The following is a 26,774-nucleotide window of genomic DNA, read 5'->3' on the forward strand; positions in this document are numbered from 1 at the left end:
TATAAAACAAACATGAGAAGGCTTGGACAGGTGGAGATACGATGTGAGATTTGTTAGGGAGCTTATGACCCCATTAAACATCATGATGATATTTTCCGTATTTTTCGATATTTTTCCGTATTTTCCCTATTGCTGTTTGTTTGTTTCTATTTCTTCATTTTGTTTTGGTTTGGTTTAATTTTGCCTTATACATCGCAGATCTGTAGCTGAAGATTCCGGCAACCCAGAAATGCCAGAGTGTGTGACAAAAAAAATAAACAAAAAAACAACAAGGCTTGCTTTCTGAAACAAAGTGCAAGAAAAAGGACAGTCTGACATTACGGAACACTTTTAGACAGTAGCCACATGACTACAGCCAAACTCTATCCTCACCCATGCCTGAAAACTTTTAGACAACAGACACATAATGACAGCCAAACACTATCCTCACGCATGCCAGCAAAGGCCAATTGAGAATCTAGAATTCACACTTTCTGGGCTGTAAGCAGTCACCTCAAACTGCCCCCAATGTTGTCATGGATGTCTCAATAGAGAGCTGGGACATTCACCCTGGAAGGATAAAAATAAAGAGCATGCCACACAACATTCAGTTAATGCATCTGTACCTGGATAGGATAAGGGGAGCCTTGATTACCATTCTCCCTGGGAAATCATAAAGTTCCTCTTCTCTCCTTGCTGGAGTGGTGTCAGAAGCGGCCTGATGGAGATTAATAAGTACTATGGATTGAATGTTTGTGTGTCCCCCAAATTAATATGCTGAAGTCCTAACCCCCAATGTGATGGTATTTGGAGATGGGGCCTCAGGCAGATAAGTTTAGATAAGGGCATGAGGGTGGGGTCCTCATGATGGGATTATTTGTGCTTATAAAAAGTGGCACCAGAAAGTGTGTACTCTCTCTCTCTTTCCTTCTCTTTCTGAAACAGTGAGAAGGCAGTTCTCTGCAAGCCAGGAAGAGAGCCCTCACCAGAATCCAGCCATGGTGGCTCTTAGATCTTGGCTTCCCAGCCTCCAGAACTCTGAGAAGTAAAGTTCTGTTGCGTAAGGCACCTAGTCTACGGTATTTGGTTATGGCTGCCCGAACTGACTAAGAATGACTTTTAAAACAGCTTAAAGGAAGGCAGAAAACGGAAAACAGTGAAAAAAAAAAAAAAAGAGACAACGAAGAGAAAAATAAATAGATGGCAGACTAGAGCAATAACACATTAATAATAACATAAATGTAAATGGTGCACACATAACATTTACAAGACAGACACTGGCACAGTAGATTAAAACAACATTCCTCCACTATTGGATGTCTACAAAAAACACTTTAAATACAATGATAGAGGCAGACTGAAAGTAAAAGATGAGAAAATATGTATCATGCCAATGATAAACAAAAGCCAGCAGAAAATAGCTATCTTAATGTCAGATAACAGAATTCAGAGCAAAGAAAATTCTCAGAAACAAAGAGCATTATATAAGGATTGAAAGTTTAATTCAGTAATTAGACACAGCCATCCTAAGTGCATACACCCTAAATAACCTATCCGCAAAGTATGTGAACTAAACTGATAGACCTAATGGGAGAAATAGAAGAATCTAGAGATTACTGCTCCCCTTTCACAATAATTCATAGAACAACTGGGCAGATTCAGCAATAATACAGAATATCTCCACAACACTGTCAACCAACAGGTTCTAATTGATAATAATTGAACACTTCTCTCAACAGCAGCAAAATTCCGTATTTTTCAAATCTCTACAAAACATACACCAAGAAGGAACATATCCTGGGACAGAAAACAAATCTCAACAAATTTAAAAGAACAGAAATCATACAGAGTTTGTTCTCCCATCACAATCTAAGCAAGCTGAACCCACCGAAACATAAAGGAAAAACTCCAAAACTTTGCAATGTGAACAATATACTTTATACGTAACCCATGAGTCAAAGAGGAATTATCAAGGAAAATCAGAATATCCACTCAAATAGATGCAAACGCAACATTTCAAAATTTAAAACAGAAAACAGAAATAGAAAATGAATAAAGAAAAAATGAAACACTTCTCAATTCATTTAATGAAACCACCTTTACTTTGATAAAAGCAGAGAGAAACATTAGAGAAAAATAAAAAATACAGACTAATATCCCTTGAATATAGACACAAAATCCTTAATGAAATATTAGCAAAAAGAATCCAGCCATATATAAAAATATTATAAACTATGACCAAGCAGCATTAATTCCAGTGACACCAGGTTGAGTCCATATTTGAAAACCAATGAATGTAATCTACCATAATAACGGGCTAAAGAAAAATAAAAATCACATGTATATCATATATATATATATAAATATATATATATATATATATATATATATATATGATATACATATATATATATATTTTTTTTTTTTTTGGCAACTGGCTGTTACAGGGATCCAAAGCCTTGACCTTGGCGTTACAATGTCATGTTCTAAGCAACACAGCAAACCAGTAAGCCATTTAAAGGAAATGTATTATTTCATTAGGGAATCTAAATCTAATATTTTATTTGTGGAAAAGCAGAATATAATATGTGCCCAATTCTTTCTTTGTTTACCGAATTTTTGTATTAACAATTTATTTATTTATTTTTCTGTGCCTGGCCAGCATGGGGATTCAAACCCTTAACCTTGGTGTGATAACATCACCCTCTAACCAAGTGAATATGATTGTATCAATGGATGAAGAAAAACAATTAACAAAAAATCAAAACCTGTTTATAATTTTTTAAATGCCCTCATGAAAACAGGAGCAGAGAAAAACTTTTGAGACTTTATAAAGAGCATCTAGAAAAACCCATAGCTAACATTATGCTTAATTGTGAAAAACTGAATGCTTTCCCCTTAGGAAACAGGGAGGGAACGTGTACTCTCTTCACTCTTATGCAACACAGTGATGGAAGGTAAGTTAGGGTGGTAAAGGAACAAAAAAGGTGTAATAGGCATACATAAAATTGGCCCTATTTGCAGAGGGCATGATGTTTATATAGAAAATCATAAGGAACCTAAAAATAACCTCATAGAAGTAATGACTCAATTCATCAAGGGCGCAGGACAAGACAAGCTTACATAATCAACTCTATTTATGTATACTAGCAATGAATATACACTGCTTTTAAAAATACAATAAAATTTATGATTGCTGAAAAAATAAAGCACTTTTGTATAAATCAGATGAATCATGAGTAGGCCTTATATGTTGAAAACTTCATGATGCTGATAAAAAATAATCAAAGTAGATCTAAACAAATGCAGAGACGTACCATGTTTGCTGATGAGAAGACTGAACACAGTAACATTACAATTCCCTCAAATTGATATATTGGTTTAGTAAATTCCTAACAAAACCATAACAAGATTTTTCTTTTTACATGCAGATAGGATAGTTCCAATAAAAATGCAAATGCAAAGAAATGAGAATAGATAAATTTCAAATTAAAAATAAAGTTATAGGAATCACAGCACTCAATTTCAAAATGTATTGTATAGCTACAGCAATCAACAAAGTGAGGTACTGGTGAATGGATAAACATAGATCAACAGAATGGAAGGACAACCCAAAATGTCCCCACAGCAAGGCCAGCTGATTTCCAATCAAGCTGGAATGGGAAATCAACAGAGGAAAGCATAATCTTTCAACAAATAGTTCTGGAACAATAAGATATCCAGAAGCAAATACATGAACCTTGATCTAAACCTCACAGCTCATACAGAAATTCACTCATAATGGATCATAGATTTAACTGTAAAACGTAATTAAATAAGAAAAGGAAATCTCTGGAATAACGCAAAAGAAAGAATCCTTAGGCTTGATACCAAAAGCATGAACCATAAGGGAAACACTGAGAAATTAGGCTCCAAGAAAACTGAAGACTTTTGCTATTCAAACAGTTTTATCCTGTGCTAAAAACATGAAAAGACAAACTGCAGACTGGAAGAAAATATTTTCATGCCATATGCCCAAAACAGACTTCGATCTAGAATATATAAAGAACTCTCAAAGCTCGACAGTATAAAAGGAACAATCCAATTTGAAAATGAGAAAAAGACATAAACAGAAACTTCACTAAAGAGGCTGTACAGATTGCAAATGAAAATGAAAGGATGCTACTGGCCATCGCATCTTGGGCACAAGTGGTGACAATCAGCTCTGTATCTCATAACCAATACAATAACGTGGTAAGAAAAAAAATGTAAAAAGAAATAGAAATTGAAAGGATGCTCAACATCACAACCACCAGATAAATGCAAATGAAAACCACAGTGAGCCATCATTACACGTATATCAGATTTATTATTTTTTTTTTCAAATAGTGACCTCACCAAAGACTGAGAAGGCTGTAGGCAGTCCAGATCACTCACACATTGCTGTGGGAATGTAAAATGTCTCATTATGGAAAACAGTGAGGTTCTTTAAAAATAAAGAAACTAAACTTGCAAATATCATACAATACAGCAATTGCAGTCTAGGGCATTTATCCAAGAGAAATGAAGACTTTTGTTCACGTGGAAACTTACATGTTCATTGCAAATTTTTTAAATTTTGAATTTTTTTAAGTTTATTGTTTTCATTGTATATATTTATGGGGTACATTTTTTTGTTTCAATACATGCATATATTCTATAATGTCTAATCAGAATAATTAGCATATCTATCATCTAAACAGTTATCATTTCTTTGTACATATAACATTCAAGATCCTCTTTTCTGGCTATCTTGAGATATACAATACAATATTATTAGCTATTGTCACCCTAGAGCACCAGAACTTATTCTTCTATGTAACTGTAACTTTCTAACTTTCTACTGGCCTACCAACCTTTCCCCGGGCCCCCCATCCACTCACTTTCCCGGGCTTTGGTAATCACTATTCTATTCTCTATTTATCTCTTTTTTTCTTCTATTCCTTATTTATTTTTCTTAATTACATAGTAGATTTATCTGTATTGCCTAAACCTGAAACAACCTGAAGTCCATAGAAGTGTAAATGTTTATTAAACTAAATGTGGTACAGCCATATCAGGAAGTACTATTTAGCAAGAAGAAGGAACAATCTACTGATACATGCAAAAACCTGCATAAATCTCCAGCAAATTACGCAGTGAAGTAAAAGAAATACCAAGCTGACATACAGTATTATTCTATTATACAGCATTGCTGAAATGAATCATTCATGTATACACATGCACACACACATACATATATGATGAACAGATTATTGGTTGCTGGAAATCAGGGATGGCAGGGAGGTGGGGGCTGGAGTGGTGGGATGTGGGTGGATTTGTAAAGTGCAACACGAAGATGCTTCAGACGACTCAAACATACTTCAACCTGGCTGGATCAGTGTTAATACCCTGGGCGGAATATTGCACTATGGCACTGCAAGATGATAAAACTGGCTGGAAGTGGATAAAGGATTCTTGGGATGTCTCTGTATCAGTTCTACATTTGCAAGTGAATCTAGGATTATCACAAGATGAAAAGTCCCAGTGACATTTTCCAAATTTAATACCCCTCCCTCCCCATAGTGTCCTAACTCAAAGGAGGATATTGAAGACCCAAGATACTAAGTAGGGTGGCACTATATAGCACTGAACACCTATCTGCATTTTAAAATAATGACCATAACAAGTGGTAACAAGAATAGAGAACAAATGTAAATCTCATACACTGCTAGTAATCTATGTAGAGTATAAAATACACAAAAATATGCAAAAACATTAAAATTTTCTAAAATAGCCACACCATGTCTTCATGTTTATACAATAAAATAAAAACATCCATCACACAAACACTTGTAGACAGGGTACACCTTATATGAGAAGGACAGGGTTATGGCAGGAGGAGGAGCAGGAAATATAAAATTGCACAATGAAACTGAAGTAGAGGGATGAATACACACATGGCCTGGCTTTTATTGATGGTTTCACAAATAAATGTACATATGTATGTGTGTACATATCTATATACTTATTTATACATGAGAGAGTACTTCCAAAAGTTCATGAAAAGATTCCTGTAATCTCTTCATTGTAGTTTTCCTGAACTTTTTGAAGTACGCTTGCATACACACATATGAAGCTTGTATTATTTGAAGTTGAAAATTTTATTGAAATACAATTATATTCCAATGAATCTGTTATAAAGAGTAAGATGAACCAGTATATGCCCTAAAGGGACATCTATAGCAATAAATGCAAAATGGAAATCCTGGATATTTGTAATCTGATAATATATCTCAAGGTATTGAACAAAAAGCAGTAATTTAATATTAAAAATTGGCAGAAATGAGACAAAACCTCTAGTTCCTAGGAGACATGTAAGGTGCTTGGAAGGTGTCACTCTCATCCTCACAACAAGAAAAGAGCTGAACAAACTGGAAATTAACTCTTCTTAATCCATTTCACAACTGATGATGTTACAGTGTGAAACGCTGCCCCAAGTACTGAAGAGAGGAAAATAAAGAGTCACAGCTTGCTGAAGCAAAAGCCCAGGAGCAGAAGGCCACCGCTGCAGCTAGTACCAAGGGTATTACAATGCAAAGAACTGCACATCTCAAACCTTATCTAAGTCTCTAGGGAAACTAAAAGACAACAGGGAGTCCAAACAAGGACCCTGGAAAAATTTTTGACCTATGACACCTACAGCTACAACTAACAGTAGATGCAGTCTAACACTCAGCCAGATAAAAACATAACACCTTACACTAAAGACTTATTTACCTCAGTTCCTTATACCCAATACCTTATGTTGGGCTTTCAACTAAACATTACAAGGCACGTTAAAAGGTCAGAAATAAAATAAAATAACAGTTTGAAGAGTCAGCATCAAAAGCATCAAAATAAATCCAGATATGGCAGATATTTTGGAATGCTCAGATTGGAAATTTTAAATAACTATAACTAATACGTTAAGGGTTCCAATGGAAAAAGTGGACAACAAGCAAGAGCAGATGGGTAATGTAAGCAGACGGATGGGAAACCTAAGACAGAAGCAAAGGCAAGTAGAACAATATAAGATTAGAAAGAGATATTAATTTTAAATTAAAAAGAACAAATCATCTAAAAAATTTTATTTTCATAAAGGATTAAAAAAATTGATAAGTCCCTAGCAAGACTGATCAAAGAAAAAAATCTGAATAATTTATATCAGCAATGTAAAGGAAATCCTCACACAACATCCTGGATGCATATACATAATTATATAGGAACATTTATACTAAAAAATATGATATTACACACAATGAGAAAGTTCCAAGAAAAACAGAGCTCGACAAATCACAAAACTAGGAAATCTCAATTGCCCTGCAGCTCATAAAAAAATTGCCACTATATTGAAAAATACTTTTACAAATGAAATACAAATGAATTCTATGCCTGAAATCATAAATTTTCTATATGATGAAAATAAAATAAGAACAATCTTTTAGAAACTCTTCCACATTATAAAAACTGTAGAAACCCTGCCCAGATGTTTCATGTGACCTTTATAAATTTTATGTCACAATGACAAGTACATTATAAGAAAATAAATTCAAATATTTATATTCCTCACGAAAGCACACTGCCCAACCAACATCTCCTCCCGCCCCCCATCTCCTCCCGCCCCCCCCCAAATAAACCAGAAACGACTTATGTTTGACAAACAGAAACAAAAGCTTCAATGATATAAGATCATGAATAAACTGGGTAGAATGCAAGCACGAATTATTGCTGGATTAGCATTTTGGAAAGAAACTACTTTAATAAAGCAAAGGAGAGAGTTATATCACCATCATAATAGATACAGGGAAACCATATGACAAATTTACCATTCTGTTATAATTTTTTAAAAAAATTACCAAACTTAAGTAAATATCATAATTAGTGGTGAAATATTGAAAACCTTCCCCCTGAGATTATAGAGATAAGAATGCCTACTATAACCAGTTCCATACAGAATTTTAGGTAGGTTACATAGCCAGGACAATAATGCAAGAAAAATAACAAAATGCATAAACATTGGAAAGAACAAAATGAAACCCCCTTTACTCACAGATTGAATGATTATGTTTTCAGGCTATTAAAAAGCGATCTATAGGTAATACAGTAGAATTTTGAAGTGAAATTAGCAAAAACGCTGAAATTCACAGAGTTAAACCTTAACATATTTTTTCTAGGAATAGCAATTCTTATTTAAATTTTTTAACACACATCATAAGAAATGGCACAAAAATCATACAAGTTCTTAATTTAAACATTTTTTTCTAGGTATTCATCAGCCAAAATTCAAAAGTCATTCTACCCAGATTCCTGTTACCATTTTTTTCTATTATCATGGGAACAGATGCTTCTAAATGTATGATAAACTGCACAAAAACATACTTAATATTTAATCCTAGTGGAACAAATAAAAGGGCACTCATTGTGACAATTTTACTTTTGGCCACTAGGTTAATGATCTTGCTGACTAATTAGAGATCAGCTACTTCTAAATGTTTCACTATTAAATTATATTCTTTTTCTACATAAATTCTTTATGTATTTTCTTATTTCTTTTTTTTTAACACTTTACTGTTTCTGGCTTTAAATGTTAGTGTCTTACCTGTTCTGTACTATCTTACCAGGAAAAAAAAAATGAAAAAAAAGAAAACAGTAGATCCTCCAAAAATATCACTAGGGATGTGCCTTTATATCATATTTCTTTGATTTTTCTCTTACTAATTATCAACCTGTCATGTACTCAATGTAAAATTTTTTTAAAAATAATGTAACTGTATATTCCTTCACAGAAGGAACCATGATTAGCAGTGGGGTGTATTTTTAAGCAAGATACATACAAAAATATTTACATATGTAATACATTTATACACTCATGCACATGAGTGAAATAAAGTAGTTTGCTTCCCTTTTTATTTCCTTGTGATTGCTTTTGCAAGTATATTAGATCTACCTAACTGGTTGTAAAAGTTACATAGTATTCATTGTATTAACACAGTATATGTTATTTAAAAAATATTTGTTTTGCCTTTTTGTATCCACACTTTTATGCACACATTTAACAAGGTCTGTCAGACACAGTGGTAAAAAGGCAATTACCATATAAAGGACTAGGCAAATTTAAAACTTTGCTAAATATGGCCGAGCCCGTGGCGCACTTGGTAGAGTGCTGCACTGGGAGCGCGGCGACGCTCCCGCCGCGGGTTCGGATCCTATATAGGAATGACCAGTGCACTCACTGGCTGAGTGCCGGTCACAAAAAAACGACAAAAAAAAAAAAAAAAAAACTTTGCTAAATATACCAAATTAATTTTAAATATCCAAGACCATTTTATACATCTTCCATAATCTTGTATCAAGAAAAAAATAGGGCATCTGGTTATTTAATTTCCACTAAGTATTCAGCATATTTTATACACTAATTGCTAATTCATGATTATTTTTGTGTATATCCTTAGTGCATTTTATTAATTCCACTTATTAAAGAGACTATCATTTCATAATTACTTGAATACCAAAACGATTAAATAGTAAGCCCATGTATACACCTAAAATTTTGTTACATCCACTTATGTTTATATATTTCCTGTTACTTAATTGATTTTTATATATACTACATATAAATCACTTCTCATGTAAAATATGTTTTTCCAAAAAAAAAAATGAACAAATATTAAAGAGTGTTTTATTTCTATTATTTCATTAAAAGACAAATAACACTTGAAACAAAAATGTAAGTAGAAACGTAGAGGGAAAATATGTGAAAATTCATCAAAGTATAAGGTTAAGATTTGTGTATTTAACTTAATGGGTTTTAAATCCTTTACCAAAAGTAATTGCACTGTTGTGGTTATACAACTTTTTACACAAAGTGATATGATCCTAACTTTAAATAAACCAAGATAAGTAAAGGAATCATATGCTAGCCCCTTCACAATGACTGAACATAATACAAAGTGGTATAAGTAATATTCTGGTTGCTATGCCTGCATAATAACAAATCACCAAAACACATACTGTCTACAATATATTCCATTCTTAATTCTTAGATTTTAATAGACTGTACTTCTACCATATAATTCATACCTGGTACATGATGGGAACTAGGGAAATATGTAGAGTATCAAAGGAAAAAATTTAACTGGAGTACATTAAACAAATTATGATAGAAAAGCTCCACGGCTTGGGTAGGTTATTGCCATAAAATATTTTTATATTATTAATACAAATATTATTAATTGTCTATAGAAGGAGAAACATCTAAAACCAAAAACATATTTCAAAAAAATAGTATGTGTAGTATTGTCTGCTATCATTAAATGGCAAACCAGACATTTCCGTCCACCCTTCTTGCTAAGAAAAACCAAGAGAATGGGTAGATATTAAACACATTGTATGAAAGCACCATAAACCCAAGGAAGCAAGCATTGGAGGAGACTGGATCTCAGTTGGAAGAGAAGTCCAGATGGTAAGACCCAAAGTGATATTCATTTTCCCTCAAGGCTTATACTAATTCAAAGGAGGTGACTGAGAAGCCAGGATGCTATGTAGGAAGTTTTAGATGAGAAGTTAAGCACCTGACCAGGGATTTCAGCAGCCTCACCTAATCAGGGGACGCACATTGAGTTCAGGGATCACCATGGCAGAGAAGATCTGGAAAACAATCCAAAGATTGACACAACATCCGTCATAGGCTATATTTACTTCGTGTTGATATAAACTAAAAATGAAAACTCTTTCCAAATCATGACATCCAGCTTCCAAAGGACTCAATCACTGATTGAGATGAGATGAACTACCCCACCCCACCTCTGAAAGCAAAAACAAAATACTCCCAGGATAAAAATAAAATGATCCAGAGCATACAATTATCTTTAAAGTATTTCATACAGAAAATTCAGCATGCAATAAAACATAAGTATACATGCAAAATGTAATGGGAAAGGGTTAGTTTCAGGCCAACAATCTATTTTCTTCATTTACTGGGGGTACCTGAGACAGAAAGACATACGACCTGGTAATTTACAGTCACGGTGAGATACAAAAGAACTAACTATAACAACTGCTGGCAAGGAGGTAGAGCAACCGCAACTCTTACTGCTGGTAGGATGGAAAATAGTACACTCACAACCCAAGACACTTTGACATGTTCTAGAAAAAATTAAATATACAACTCTCATGTAATCCAGTCATTTCTTTCCTTCATGTTTTTCCAAGACAATACGAAACAAACAAACAAGCAGAAATACCCAAAGCATATGTTAATACGAAGTTCTGTGCAAGAAGACTTCTAATAGCATGTGAATGGTGAAAGGGCTTAAGTAGAAACAGGAAGGAGAAATACAATGGCCGAAAAAGAAACTTGATGAGGGCGGATGGACATTTACATTATTTTGCTTGTGGTAGGGATTTCATAAATATATAAATATTAGAACTTGTACTGTTTCTTTTAAAGTTGTACAGTTTACTTTAAATCAATTATAGCTCAATAAGTTATCAAAAACTGTGTAGATGCATCAACACATGGGCATAAAGGAAAATTCATGCCATTATTGCAAAAGAGGATGTACTGAAAATTTAAGACTTGATAAAACACAAAATTAGAAAATAAATGAGGAATATAAACCAAAACTTGAAATAAAAACTTAAAAGTATGATCAATTAATCAAACTAAAAAATATTAAATAATCAACAATACTCAATGGATTTTTCCCTAAGGTTAAATATGTTAGATAAACCCTGGCAAGACTGATCAAAAAAGAACACCACCACCTGCACCACCAGCATCACCAGCAGACATACAGAAGGGATCATCACTATAGATTCTGGAGACACAATAATTATATTACAATCAAGTTTATGCCACTAAATTTTAATTTCATGTAATATTAAAAAAACAATAAAAATAAAAACACCACTCATAAAACAGATAAACTAGGAAATGTCAGTAATTCTGTATTTATTAGATAAAATGCATCTGTACTGAGAACCTTCTTACAAATGAATTCCATGTCCTGATGCCTGAATCCCTATCTTCTCCATGTAACTCAGAAAGATGTAACCACCAATCTTGCACAACCTCTTCCACAGAAAAATAACGTCAAAACACTCCCAAAATGTTTTATGAGACCCCTATTAACTTTGGACCAGGCTGATAAAGACATTATACATAGGGAATCTACAAAGGTTTTTATGCCTCATGTCAAAAAAACAAACAAAAATAAATAAATAAAATGTAAAGCTTTCGTTTTACAAAGAGATCAAGAAAAATACCCTATTCAAAAAATGTGTTTCATCCAAGAGAAGATTTTTGTTGTCTTATCATTTTGAACTCAAACTACATCGGCAAACAAAGGAGTAAAATCATATCACTATCACAACTAAAGATAAAGAAAACCTTTGGACATAATTTACTACTAATTTATGATTTTTAAAAACTTAGAAAGCTGCAGCAAATATTGTAACTATTGGAGAAATATGGAAAACCTCCCCCTGAGATCAGAAGACAGAAGAATGCCTACTGTCACCAGATCTATTCAACATTTTCTGGATGTCATAGCCAGGGCAATAATGCAACACAAAGAGGGGGAAAAGGCATAAACACATTTTTCTGAGAATAGCAATTCTTTCTTTTTTATACACATTTTAAGAAATGGCACAAAAACCTACACAAAAAGGTTATATTTAAATGTTTTTTCAATATGCTTATTAGATAATATTTGAGAGTCATTATAACCCTGATTATTGTTGTCGTATTTTCTGAATCCTTGTGAATAGATGCCCCAGAATGTAAAATGAACTTGATAATACACTTGGTGTTTAATCCAAGGGAAATGAAAAAGCATTCTTTTTGAGAAGTTTACTTATGGCCTCCAGTTTATTGATCTCATTTACTAATTAAATATTTGCTCTGTCTCACTTTTAGGTTTGTCTTTAAGCATAACTTCTCATCTATTCTGTACAACTTTAAAAGGGAGAAAATTACATCATTAGTGATATCCCTTCATGTGACTATTTCTTTGATTTCCTTTTACAAATTAAAAATTTAGCAGGTGCTCGGTGTAAAATTTCCAAAATTGCAGATCATATCTCTTCACGGAGGTAATAATGATCAGCAGTGAAGTTTTATATGAACAGATATACACATACACATTCACTTGCACATATGATATAGTAATACAAATGCACACACGTATGGAACAAACTACAATTTACTTTCTTTTTTCGTTAGTGATATAACTTGGACATATCTTCGGCTAATGTATAAGAACTACCTGATTGGTTGCAAAGCTTTAAATGCTATAAACCATAATATTCATGCTTTGAATAAAATATAATTTACTTAAAAATAGATCTCTTGTCATTTTTTAACCAAATTTTTATGAACATTTACGAGTAGCTTTGTTGACTGTAGCCCTAGAAGGAAAATTACTGTTTATAAACGGTTGACATTTTCTAAAATATCTTAAACATACAAATATCATGGGATCCAGCCATTCTATTCCTTGATGCTTTCCATGAAAAATGAAAGTGTCTGTGCAAATCAGGATTGTATTAAAATTTTCAGAGTATGAAAAATGGGGAAGGGCCCAGGCAGGACCAGAAGGGGTAAATCCAAAGGTGCACCTGGAAACCTGGGTGAAGAATGAATAGGTTCATTCTATTAATTGTGATGATGGTTTCACAAATATGTACATATCTCAAAACGTTATATTATTACAAAGTTCTGTAGTTAATTTTATGTCAACTATAACAAAATAAAGTTGCTAAAAATGTGTAGTACCCATCATAATATGAGTCTAAAGAAACATTTCAGCATTAAAAGCAATAGACCAAATCCTGAAAATTTAAGGTCTGACAGCCACCTCAAAACTTGGGAACAAGGGAGTCAATGTAAACCAAAAGATAATTGAAATAAAATAATAAAATTAGAATCAGTTAATGAAACTCAGAAGAAAAAGGTAAAATCAACAAATCCAAAAGTCAGTTTATTTTTAATTGCTTTCTTTTTGAAAAGGTTCAAAAATTATAAATCATGACAAGACTGATGGGAAAAAAGATAGAAAAAGAAGACATACATTTCAACTCCAGAAATGTAGAGTAGATCATCATTAAAGATGCTGGTGATGCTTATATAATATTTGAAGTTATACAAAATGATAAAATTCCAAAAAAAAAAAAAAAAACACATCTTACAAAATAAGAAATTCAGAAAGTCTCAATGATACTTATGTGTATTAATTGAAGCCCATAGTGAAAATCCTTCCTACAAAGTTTCCACAGCCTAATGCCTGATTTTGTGAACTCTGACATACAGTTAAGAAAGAAAGAATACCAAACACGCACAAAATCTCCGCAGAATAAAAACAGTAAAAACACTCCACAGAATGTTAGTAAGATAATTATCAACTTTACACTTAACTAATAAGGACACTAGTATAAAAGAAAATCAACGGCTAATATGCATCATGACAAAATTTTTTAAAAAATCATATGTTCGACAAAGGGAATCCAAAGACACTTTCAATTATAATACCCCACGTACGAACTGGGTTTAATCCAAGGGACTGGTATTGGTTTAGCACACTGAATCTCTTTAACAAAACAAAGGACAAAATCATGTCATGATCACAACAAATACACAGAAACCATTTCATAAATTTACCGTCTAGTTATAGTTAAAAGAAAAAACTCAGCATACTGCAGCAAATATCATAATTAGTGATGCAATGTTGAAAAGCTCACCCTGAGATCAGGATTGAGACAAGGGTGTCTACTATTTCCATCTATTCAGCATTTTACAGAGGTCATAGCCAGGGCAAAAATGCAGGGAAAAAAATGTGTAATGACTGGAATGGAAGAAATGAACCCACTTTTGTTCACAGATTTTATGTTTATGTTTCTAGCATATCTAAAAGCCATTTACAAGTAATAAATTAGAATTAATAACTGCATCCAGCAAAATTGCTGGATTTCATACAGTTAAATCTAAGCACACTTTTCTGAGAACAACAATTCTCGCTATTTTACAGATATCATAAGAAATGGCATGAAAACCCTGCACAACAAGGCTATATTTTAAGTCTTTTTTCATATACTAATTAGATAAAAACTGAGAAGATTTTAACCCTAATTATTGTTGTCAATTATTCTGATATCATGACAACAGTGGCTCATGAATATTAGGTAAATTCTAGCTTACACTTCACATTTAATCCTAGCAGAACAACAAACAAATCATTCTTTGTGACAATTTCTCTTATGGCCTCCGCTTTAATGATTTCAATGACTAATTAGAGGTCAGCTTCTTATAAATCAATCACATCTAAATTAAAAATTATTTCTCCACATAAATTTTCGATATTTCTCTTATTGTTTTTTTTTCCTTTATACCTCTGTTCCAACTCTGGCTTTAAGCATAACTTCTTACCTGTACTGTAACGTAGTCATTAAAAGAAAAAAAAAAAGATCGCCCAAAAGAATCATTAGTAATATGCTGTCACGTAAACATTTTATTTTCCTTTATTAATTACAAATAAAATGTTCACTCAATGTCAAATTTCCAAAAAATACAGACTCATAATCTTTCACAGGACCAATCATGATTAGCAGTGAAGTGCATAATTTAACACATATACATATCACTATATACATACATAAATAATACATTTATGTACATGGGAACACGTGGAAAAATTAGAGTTTGCTTGTTTTCTCACTAACACTATATAATGAAGATATCTTCTATAATTATTAAAGATTTACCTGATTGGGTGTAAAATCTGCATAGTACTTATGGTATCAACTCATCTTATTTTATTAAAAATAGCAGTTTTGCCTTTTGATATCCATATTTTTATGCACTTTTCAAGAAGAGTTCTGTCAAATACAGTCATAGAAAGGCAACTACTGTGGAATAGGACAGGTGAATTTAAAATATTGTGTAAAAATATCATATTGATTTCCAAAAGAGTATTATTTATGTGCTCTCCAGAATCTGGTATCAATGGATAACAATGTGATATCTTGATATTTCATTTACACTAATTATTAAGTATTTTGATACTAATAGCCAACTAATACTTATTATTGTGTATTTCATATATGAATTTTACTAATATCATTTATTAGAGTGTGTCATTTTATAATTATTTACATACGAAAATTATTACATATTATGTACATAAATATATGCATAAATTGTTACTTTCACTTACATTCTATACATTCCTTGTTACTGAATTGGTTCTGATATGCACTCTGTTTACATAAATCATTTCACTAATAGAACATGTTTTCCAAAGCATAAAGTTATTATATATTACATAAAGTAATTTAAATTATTTTGCTATGGGTAACACAAGTGTGTCATCTTACAGTTTCTCACACTATTCAACATTAACATCAGATCAACAATTATGACGATTGACTTTAATATATGCTTGTAAATGTGCTTACATTCATTTAATGTGTGTACATATAATTGATGCAGATTTTTAATGTTTTTTAGTGAGAAATTAAAAAATGGGGCGTTTGACATTTGTTTTTCTCTATACGTGGGGTTTTATTAGCTTTTGTTTTGTTGCTATTTACAATAAAATAAATTATCCTTTTATTTACACAAATGGGAAAATTTGAATTGAATTGCTATTGAAAATAGCTATTAAAATTTGAAAAATTTAAGCTGCCAGATAAAAATCTAAAAGAACAACTTAAATATAATAATAAAAAAATCCAATAAACACAAAAGTAGGTACAAAAAGAGGGACAGGAAAAAAGTGAGGGGACAAATAGAAAACAAACAGCAAGATGGTCAATTCTAAAACAAACTATATTAATAGTAACACTGACTTTAGAAGGAGCAGGTCAGGAAGGGTGAAAGCAATTCAATTCAAAAGGAAACTCTCTGAGAACTAAAGATACATCACCTGTCCAGGAATGACGATTTAAAGATGGCTGCCTGCCCAACAGAATCCATGGAGTACCAGAAATAATGAGCACAATATTTCCAGTGCTGAAAGAACAAATGAAACAGTCCACAGAATTCTATATCCAGCAAAATTTTCTTTCCAAACTAAGAAATAAGACATATCCACATACACAAACCTGAGACAGTTTGTCACTGAATTGTCAGTAATTTCTGTTGCTACAGGAAGTTCTACAGGCTGCAGGAAGTGGCACGTGATGAAAACCGAGATTATCCCATATGCCAGAAAAGCCCTGGGCAGGAAGATTGAGATTGCGCCCTCTACTGACAGAAGTTAGTAATGGCAGTGGGCTGGAACTTCAGTCTAAGAATTTATGTAGCATCACAACTGCTGCACTGTATTACTGGTCCTGAGAGAGTCACTAAGCTTGGTCCAGAATCCAAGCAGGGGCCATAGCTCCATCTCCTTTCTCTTTTCATGACTTTCGCTTGTTTGTTTGTTTGTTTGTTTGGTTTGGTTTGGTTTTTGTGGGTACTGCGATCTGGCCCCATGACCTTGGTGTTATAGGGCTCCACTCTAACCAACTGAGCTAATGGCCATCTCCAAACCCCATCTCTTGGTGGAATGTATGTCAGTGAATGTGTGGGCATATTTTTAAACCACCACAGGTAACAATCCAAAAGAGAAATTCAAATCAAATAATTTAAAAATTTAACAACCATAAAAGTAGGTATAAAAAGAAGAACAGAACAATAAAAAGTGATGGGAAAAACAGAAAACAAATGGCAAGATGTACAACTTTAAAACTAACTATATTAACAATAACACTGAATTTAAAAAGAGAGGGTCAGGAGGGGTGATTACACAACTCCATACAGAAATTTGGCAGATAACAGTTATGTTTATTATCTTGATTGTGCTGATAATTTCATTAGTGTAGGCATATTATAAACTGCATCATATTGCACATTTAAAAACTGCACTTTTTTTGTATGTCAATTATACTTCAATTAGTCCATTTTCAAATATGTGGAATTAGCCTCAGTATACATCGAAAGAAAAGTTCCCACATAAAATACAAAAGAAAAAATGCTGAAAAAAAAAAAGCTAAAATACCTAAGATCAGGGATTAAACAAAGGACATCACTCTCAAATTTGCAAAAAAAAAAAAAAAAGGCTAATAAGAGATTACTATATACAACTACATGCTAAAAATTAGATAACTTACATAAAATGGACCAATTCCTAGAATGGCATGAACTAGTTAACTGCGCAAAAAAAAAAAAAAAAAAGAAATTCTGGATAGACTTACAACAAGTGAAGGTATTAAATTAGTAATTTGAAATTAATTTCTTCCCATGAAGTAGAGCCCATACCCAAATGGCTTCACTGGAAAATTTTAAAGAACACTTAAACAATAACTAACAGCGATTCTTCACAAAATGTTCCAGAAAATTTAAGAGGAGAGAACAATCCCCTACTCATTCTATATTGAAAGTATTACCCTGATACCAAAACCAGACAAAGACATCACAAGAAAAGTATAGACCAGTATCTCTTATGGATACAGGTGCAAAAATCCTTTGCAGTATACCAGCAAACTAAATCCAGCAACATATGAAAGGATTATACACTATGACCAAGTAGGATTTATGCTAAGAATACAAGATAGCTTCAATATCCAAAGATCAATCATTATAAAACACCATATTAACAGAAAAACAAAAATCATACCATCATTTCAAGATATGCAGAGAAAGCACGTGACAGTATCCAACACATTTACCTAACAAGACAAGAAACTAGGAATAAAATAGAACTTCCTTAACCTGACAAAATGCATCAACGAAAAACCTACAGCTAATATCACACTTACTGAGAGACTATATGTTTTCCACCTAATATCAAGAACAAGATAAATATGTCCACTCTGACCAACTTTATTCAATATGCATTAGCAAGAAGCAGACACATAAGGTATACAGATTAGAAAGAAAGAAGTAAAACTACCTCCACTTGCAGATGACATTAAACTGTATATAAAAAATTCTCAGAACTCCACTAAAAATTAGAACAATGTTCAATTTCATCAAGGTTGCAGAATACGAGGAAATACACAAAATCCATTTTATTTCTATACAGTCAATGAATAAGCCAAAACTGAAATTAAGAAAAATAATTGTTTACATCACAAGATATTAATTACTTAGTAATATATTCAATTAAAAAAATGCAAGACTTACAGATCAAAAATCTCATAACAATGTAGAAAGAAATGATTAAAGATTTAAATAAATGAGAAATAACCATATTTATAGATTGCAAGTATAAATATTTTTATGATGGAAATACACCAATGGGAAAAGAATATTTTCACCATGTGGTATTGAGACAACTGGATATCTACATGCAAAAGAAAGAAGTAGGACCCTTACCTCACATCACATAGAAAACGGAATTCAAGTGGATCATAGATCTAAATGTAAGGGTTACAACTAAAAGGCTCTTGGAAGAAAGTACAGGAATGAACATGTGTTACCTTAGGTTAAGCAATCGTTTCTTAATTATGACAGCAAAGCATAAGCAATAAAATAGAAGACTGATAAGTTGTAATTCATCAAAATTGAACATGTTTTTGTTTCAAAGAACATCATTAAGAAAATGAAAAGACAAAACAAAGAATAAGAAAAAATCTTTAAAAATCATATACCTGATAAGGGATCTGCATACAGAATATGAAAAGAACGTTCTCAATAAGAAAACGACAATCCAATTTTTAAAAAGTTGGCAAAGAATTCCAACAGGCGTTTCTCCAAAGAAGATATATAAATGGTCAATAATCACATGAAAAGACGTCAAACATCATTAGTCCTTAGGGAAATGCAAATCAAACCCACAATGGTATACTACTTCATATCCAAAAGAATTCGTATAACCAAAAAGACAGATAATAAGTATTGGTGAGGAGAAATTGAAATCCTCATATATAGCTCTACAGTTTGGTCATTCTTCAAAAAGTTAGGCAGTTAGTATATAACCCAGAATTTCCAACCTTATATGTCCACTCCAGATAACTAAAAACATATGTCCATGCAAAAACTATATCCAATTGTTCATAGCACCATTATTCATAATAGCAAAAAGTAAAAACAACCCAAATGTCTGTCAACTGATGAATGAACAGAATGTGCTAGACCCATATGATGGAGTATATTTGCCATTAAGAAACCTGAAATACTCGTCATTCTGAAGATTGGTAAAACTCAAAAAAATTAGGCTGAAGTTATTCTCTGCCCCAAATAATGTATACTTGTCTCTCCTTGCTCCTTTCCACTAGATACAGCCAAAAACCCTGGAAAGAATAAAAAACACAACTAGAAAGAAACTCTGAACAGTGGTTAGAAGAGGGCAGGCTTCTAAGTGGAGGCAAAGTGAAGGAATAACAGAGCAGCAGGCATTTGATGACCACCCACCCTACAAAAGAAGGTGACCTAGACCTGGTATTTCTCAAAAACCAGCATAACAACCTATTTTGGCCCATACAGGCTCCTTTCTCCCCAGGATCCAAAAAGAATTCTGCCCAAATCGCAGGACCAGCCAATTAGAATCAGAAAGAGGGGTGTTATTGGAAATACTGATGACAATAAATAGCCAAGGAATGTGTTAGCCTTTCCAACGTGACCTGAGACCCTGCTCCATTCAGTGCATGGCAGGATGCGCTGGCAGGGATCACGTCACAACAACAGTTTGTATGTAGAAGAAGTCTGTTCATATTCATTAGTGAGTGGCAGTACATTGTGTGATATACCTTATTTTACGCATTCTTAGAAATGGTGAACTTTTAGATTTTATCCAGCTACTAAGTACTAGTGTTTCTATACATGTTTTTGGCACAGACGTGCATTTTTAGGATAACTATGTAAGTTAGAGTAGAATTACTGAGTCATATTGTATGTATCTATTCAGCTTAATAGAATCTGCCAAAATTGTGCCAGAGTCCTGGCTCTAATTTCTCTTTCCACAAACTATGTATGAGAGTTCCTCACTGACACAAGCTATTGCCAAGGTGTGAGATTTATGTTCGCCCAGGCCCTCTGGATGAGGCAATTTCACCTATGGCAGGGAGTTTGAAACAGGTAGAGCATGGCAGAGTTGTTAAGCTGATGAAACAGAGATTAAAAGTCGAGGCTGCTGTGCAGCTGATATTTACGTGGTACGACACTCTAGATGAGGGAGCTGTTCACAGGACCAAGGCAATAATATGTGTGGAAGTTTACAATAGGTCCTTGGTCAGGGCCTGGGCTGAACATGTGCACAAGACTCATCAAGGCATAGCAGAAAGTGGATGTGAGGCTAAGAGAGGAATGGAAATAACAGAGGTCTTGCAGTGCCCATTGACTGTGGGAAGAGTACCGAAACCTATAGCAACCTGTTAGATAATATTCAATCATCAAACATATACTTTAATCAGAGTCCAATATGAGTAGGAAGAGTAATGGATCAGGGGAAAAAACATATGATTTATAGAAATGAGGTCAAAAATTCCCAACTTTTGAAAAATATATTCTAATTACAGAACCAAGATTAGTGGAACCAAAAAATCAAAATAGATATGCATGTGGCACATCATACTTAAACAGCTAAAAGACAAATAATAAAATTAAATGTGCCAGAGAAATAAAAATGCATTGCCTTCCTATCTGGGAATAATGATGTAAACAATGGCTGCTTTCTCAAGAGTATCCACGGAGAGCGGGAGAAAAACGGACCAGCATCTTTCCAATGCTAAAGAAAAAATAAGTTTGTCAACTCAGAATTCTGTATCCAGCAAAATTATCCTTCCAAACTGAGAATGACATAAGAAACCTCCACACAATCAAACCTGAGACAATTTGCTGCTGGATAACCTGTAAGGCAAGTAATACTGTAGCAAGTTCTTCAGACTATAGTGAAACAACACTTCATGTAAATTAAAAATTAAGGAAAAAAATGAAGAGCACACACACAAAAAAGAAGATGTGAAAATACGTGGTGAGTGATCTTTTTAAAGGGCTACTTGATTCAGTTTGCTAGCGTTTTGTTGAAAATTTTTGCACCTTTTTTCATCGGGATATTGGCCTATAGTTTTCTATTCTTGTTTTTGTTCTTGTCTGTTTTAGGATTGATCCCAGGGATGCAAGAATGGTTCAACATTTAGGTTGGTTCTGTATTTTTTCCAGTGTAAATAAAGCTGTGATGAACATGGGAGCGTAGGTATCCCTTCAACATGATTTTCATTCTTTGGGTATATTCCCGGAAGTGGGATTGTACCCCCAAAATACGTATAATCAATTATGCTTCAGTTAAAATGCAAAAGGGTTGTTAAACAAATGGAAATCAACAAACTTGTTATATCACAGCAACAGAATGAAGGACAAAAACCAAACGATCATCTCAACTAATGCAGAAAATTTATTATAAAATTCAATATCCCATTCTGACAAAAAGCCCAACAAACAGGGTATAGAAAGAACATACTTCAACACCATCAAGGCTACATATGACACACCCACAGTTAATATCACACAAATGTGGAAAAGCTGAAAGTTTTTCCTCTAAGAACGATGCCCACTCTCACCGCTCATAACACAGTACTGAAGCAATTAGGCAAGAAAAAGAAATAAAGGTCATGCAAATTGTGAAGGAGGAAGTCAAATTGTCCTTGTTTGCAGATGACATGATCTTATATGTAGAAAATCCTAAAAGCTCCAGCCAAAACTCTTAAAACTGATAAATGAATTCAATATAGTTGCAGGATACAAATGAAAATACAAAAATCAGTAGTTTCTGAACACCAATAATGAGCAACCTGAAGAAGAAATCACGAAAGCAATCCCATTTACAGCAGCTACAAAAAACATAAACTACTTAAATATAAATTTTACCAAGGGAATGACAGATCTGCAGAAGAAAAACTATAAAACACTGATGAGAGAAATTGAAGACATCAAGAAATGGTTAGACGTGGACATTCCGCATTCACAGATTGGAAGAATCATTAATGTGAAAAATACCACACTACCAAAAGCTGCCTATAGATTCAACTCAATCCCTATCAAAGTGCCAGTGACATTCTTCACACAAAATAGAAAAAACACTACTGTAATTTGTTTGAAACCACAAAAAAACCCTAATAGCCAAATTAAACCTGAGCAAAGGGAACAAAGCTGGAAGCACCACATTACCTGACTTCAAAATATACTGCAAAACTATAGAAACCTAAACATCATGATACTGGCATAAAAAAAGACTAGAAACTAATAAAACAGAATAGAGAACCCAGAAATAAAGCCACATATTTACAGCCAACTAGTTTCCTCTCTTCTTTTTTCAGATTATAAAATAATTTATTGATAATTTTTAAAAAATCTTGAGAAATTTTTTTTCTGTTGCACATCACAAATTATATATTTCCCAGAAATGATTTCTTCTTATTATTATTTGTATTTTTACATATTTATGGGGTTCAGAGTTGACTTATGAGTATTTGTGTATGGTGTGTGATGATCAAATCAAAACTGATTTTGGACAAAGACCCTAAGAATATTCATTAGGGAAAGGACAGTCACTTCAATAAATGGTGCTGGGAAAACTAGATACCCATATGCATAAGAATGAAATTAGACCCTATCTCTCACTATATGCAAAATAAACTCAAAATGAATTAAAGGCTTAAATGTAAGACCAAAGACTATGAAACTACTTGTAGAAAACATAGAGGAAATGCTTCAGAATATTGGTCTGGGAAAAGACTTTATGAACAAGACCTCAAATGTACAGGCAACAAAAGAATAAAAACAAAAACCAAGAAACCGACAAATGAGATTACATCAAACTAAACAGCTTCTGCACAGCAGAGAAAAGAAATCAACAGAGACAACCTGCAGAATGGGAGAAAGTATTTGCAAGCTATGCATCTGACAAAGGATTAATATCCAGAATATAAAAAGGACTCAAACAACTTAACAGCAAAAAACAAGCAAACTAATAATCCAATTAAAATATGGGCACATGAGCTGAATAGACATGCTTCAGAAGAAGACATATAAATGGCCAAGAGGTATAGGAAACAATGCTCAATATCAGTAATCTTCAGGGAAATGCAAATCAAAACTACAATGCAATATCATGTCATTCCAGTTAGAATGGCTAACATTAAAAGATGGAAAATACCAAAGGCAGACGAGGATGCACGGAAAGTGGAATTCTTACACACTGTTGGTGGGAATGCAAATTAATACAGCCATTATGGAAAACAAGATGGAGGTTTCTCAAAAAGCTAATAATAGAATTAAAATATGATCCAACAGCCCCACTATTGGATATACGTTTAAACAAAGGAAAGGAAATCAGTATCTCGAAGAGATGTGTGCACACTCATTTTTATTGCAGCACTATTTATAATCACAAAAATATGGAATCAACCTAAGTATCTATCCACAGATGAATGGATAAAGAAAATGAGCTATGTAAACACACAATACTATTTAGCCATTAAAAAGAATGTAATCCTGACATGGGCACATGTGTGAGCTTGGTGGATATTATGTTAAATGAAATAAGCCAGGAGCAGAAAGAGGAATACTACATGTTCACACTCATATCTGGAAGCAAAGAAAGTTGATCATGGGTAAGTAGAGATAAGAATGGTGCTTACCAGAGTTTACCATGTTGAATTTTTGCAGAGGATTCTTAAAGCAAATGTTCTTCAGAGGTCCTGGTTTTCTAAAGCCGTGCAGTTTCAAATATTGACCTTGCAGAGGACTGGACATTTTCCTCAGGCTATAAAGTCTGCTGTAAGATAAAGATTTGTGGAACAGCAAGGCTGCTGGCTCAAGGACAGAAAGGTTACTGATTGTTATGTGAAGATACTGGAAAATTTCTGGAAAGAGAAGGAATGTTTGCTAAGATCAAGCTTTTGGTGGTGGATCACTTAATTGTCTAAGGGCATGTCATCTGACTTGTTTCACTGAAAGGTACCAGCCAATATTGTTAAACTATAACCCCACCTTTGTTCTCTTCCTGTAACTTCCTGCTCTGGAAAATAAATGCAGGAAGAGAACCCCAATTCGGGGTTGACTTCCTAAGGAAGGGATGCCTCTCGCTTGAGGGTTCTGGGGAAGTTAACCACTTCGGCGCTTCTCACTGCTCAGAAGAGATGGGCTATGAGTAATCCTTTGTGGCTCCGTCACTCAGGGGACGTGGGGTGACAATTCCATGGGCAAAGCAACAAGTTTTTAGCAGAAGGATAAAGTGGTAGGGGATAGTGAGAGTTGATTAACAAATACAAAATTAGAGCTAGGTAGGAAGAATCGGATTTAGTGTTCTATAGCACTGCAGGGTGACTGTAATTAACAACAATTTATTGTATACATTCAATCAGCTGGAAAAGAGGATCTTGAATGCACCCAACACAAAGAAACAATAAATGTTTGAGATAACAGGAAAAAAAATACCAGTGGTTACGAGGGTAACAAGGAGAGAGAGAGAGATGCACCGATGAATAGGTGGAAAACAGATGCTTATTAGGGCAGCGAAAGTATTCTGTATGATACTGCAATAGTGAATACATGACATTATGCATTTAGCAAAACCCATAGAACTATACAACACAGGGAGGGAATCCTAATGTAAACTTCACTTAATAATAGTATATCAATATTGGTTCATAACTGTAACAGCAATGCTGGATATTAATAATAGGATAAAGTCTGTATGTGTGTAGGTGGTATTTTCTGCTCGATTTTTCTGCAAACCTAAAACTGCTATAACATAAAGTCTACTACTCATAAATAAAATAAAATGTATGGGGAAATACAAGACAATTTTTCAATTGTTTTTAACATGCATTTCAATGTATAAAGCAAAAACCGAAAAAAAAAACAGTATTGTATACGTAAAATATATGACAACAAGACCACAAAGTAAAAAGGATTAAAAGAAAGGACGAAGTCATGAGGGTATATTTACATGGAGTGGTACAAACATAACTCGAAGTACACTAGGCTAAGATAAAGGTTGATATGCCAATCCCTAGAGCAACCATTCGTCCCGGTGTAGGTAGTAATCTGGTTACTGTGGCTGTATAATTCAATCCCCCAAACTTAGCTTTTTATTATATTCATTATTTACTGTTTTTGTTTCCTAACAGACTGTACTTCAATGAAAGTACTTGCATCATAGGACTCATACCTGGTGAATGCTAAAAACTACAGGAAAATTTATTGAATCTATAAAAAATTTAACTTAAAATAACTAGGTATAATGATAATAAAGAAATGCACTCTTTAGGAAGATCATTTGCCTTAACAGCAATTGTTTATCTTATGGACATATAGACTGAATTAACTTTCTATAAAAGAAATAAAATGTACAGATTCAAAACTATTTCAAAAACTAGCATTTGTAGAAATAAAAATAAACTTGCTCTAATAGCACACCAGCCTTTTCAGCTCAAACATCCTACTGAGAAAAACTAGGAAAGCTGGAAGATATTAAAGATGTTGTTTGAAGGCACCACAAATCAAAGGAAGAAAGCATTCAAAAAGACACAGTCTCAATTAGGAGAGAAGCCTTTGTCATGAGAACCACTCACATTTGTTACCGCTTCTCCCTTGAAGGCTTTTGCTGATTCCAAGGATGTGAGTGAGGCTCCAGGAGGCTTCAGCAGAAAGTTGGAGCTGAGCAGCTAAGCAGCTGAGAAAGACTTCTGGCAGTCTCACCCAACCAAGAGGACACAGGTTCAACCTGACAGTTCACAGAAGAAACGAATCACAGAAAACAAACCAAGGGTTC

The 26,774-nt window shown here is 33.5% G+C and overlaps 1 long non-coding RNA gene across 1 annotated transcript in view; it reads right to left on the minus strand.

The window, feature by feature from the left end:
• The window catches only part of LOC134367660 (uncharacterized), a 144,778-nt gene extending 127,622 nt beyond the window's left edge, over positions 1 to 17,156 (minus strand). The window contains exons 1-2 of the long non-coding RNA XR_010022427.1: positions 17,119 to 17,156; positions 16,941 to 17,026 (exon numbers count right to left, since the gene is read on the minus strand). This is a non-coding gene — a long non-coding RNA (uncharacterized LOC134367660). The remainder of the gene's footprint in view (positions 1 to 16,940; positions 17,027 to 17,118) is intronic.
• Positions 17,157 to 26,774: the final 9,618 nt, after the last annotated feature.

Source organism: Cynocephalus volans, chromosome X (genome assembly GCF_027409185.1).
Source record: "Cynocephalus volans isolate mCynVol1 chromosome X, mCynVol1.pri, whole genome shotgun sequence".
Classification (NCBI taxonomy): Eukaryota; Metazoa; Chordata; class Mammalia; order Dermoptera; family Cynocephalidae; genus Cynocephalus; species Cynocephalus volans.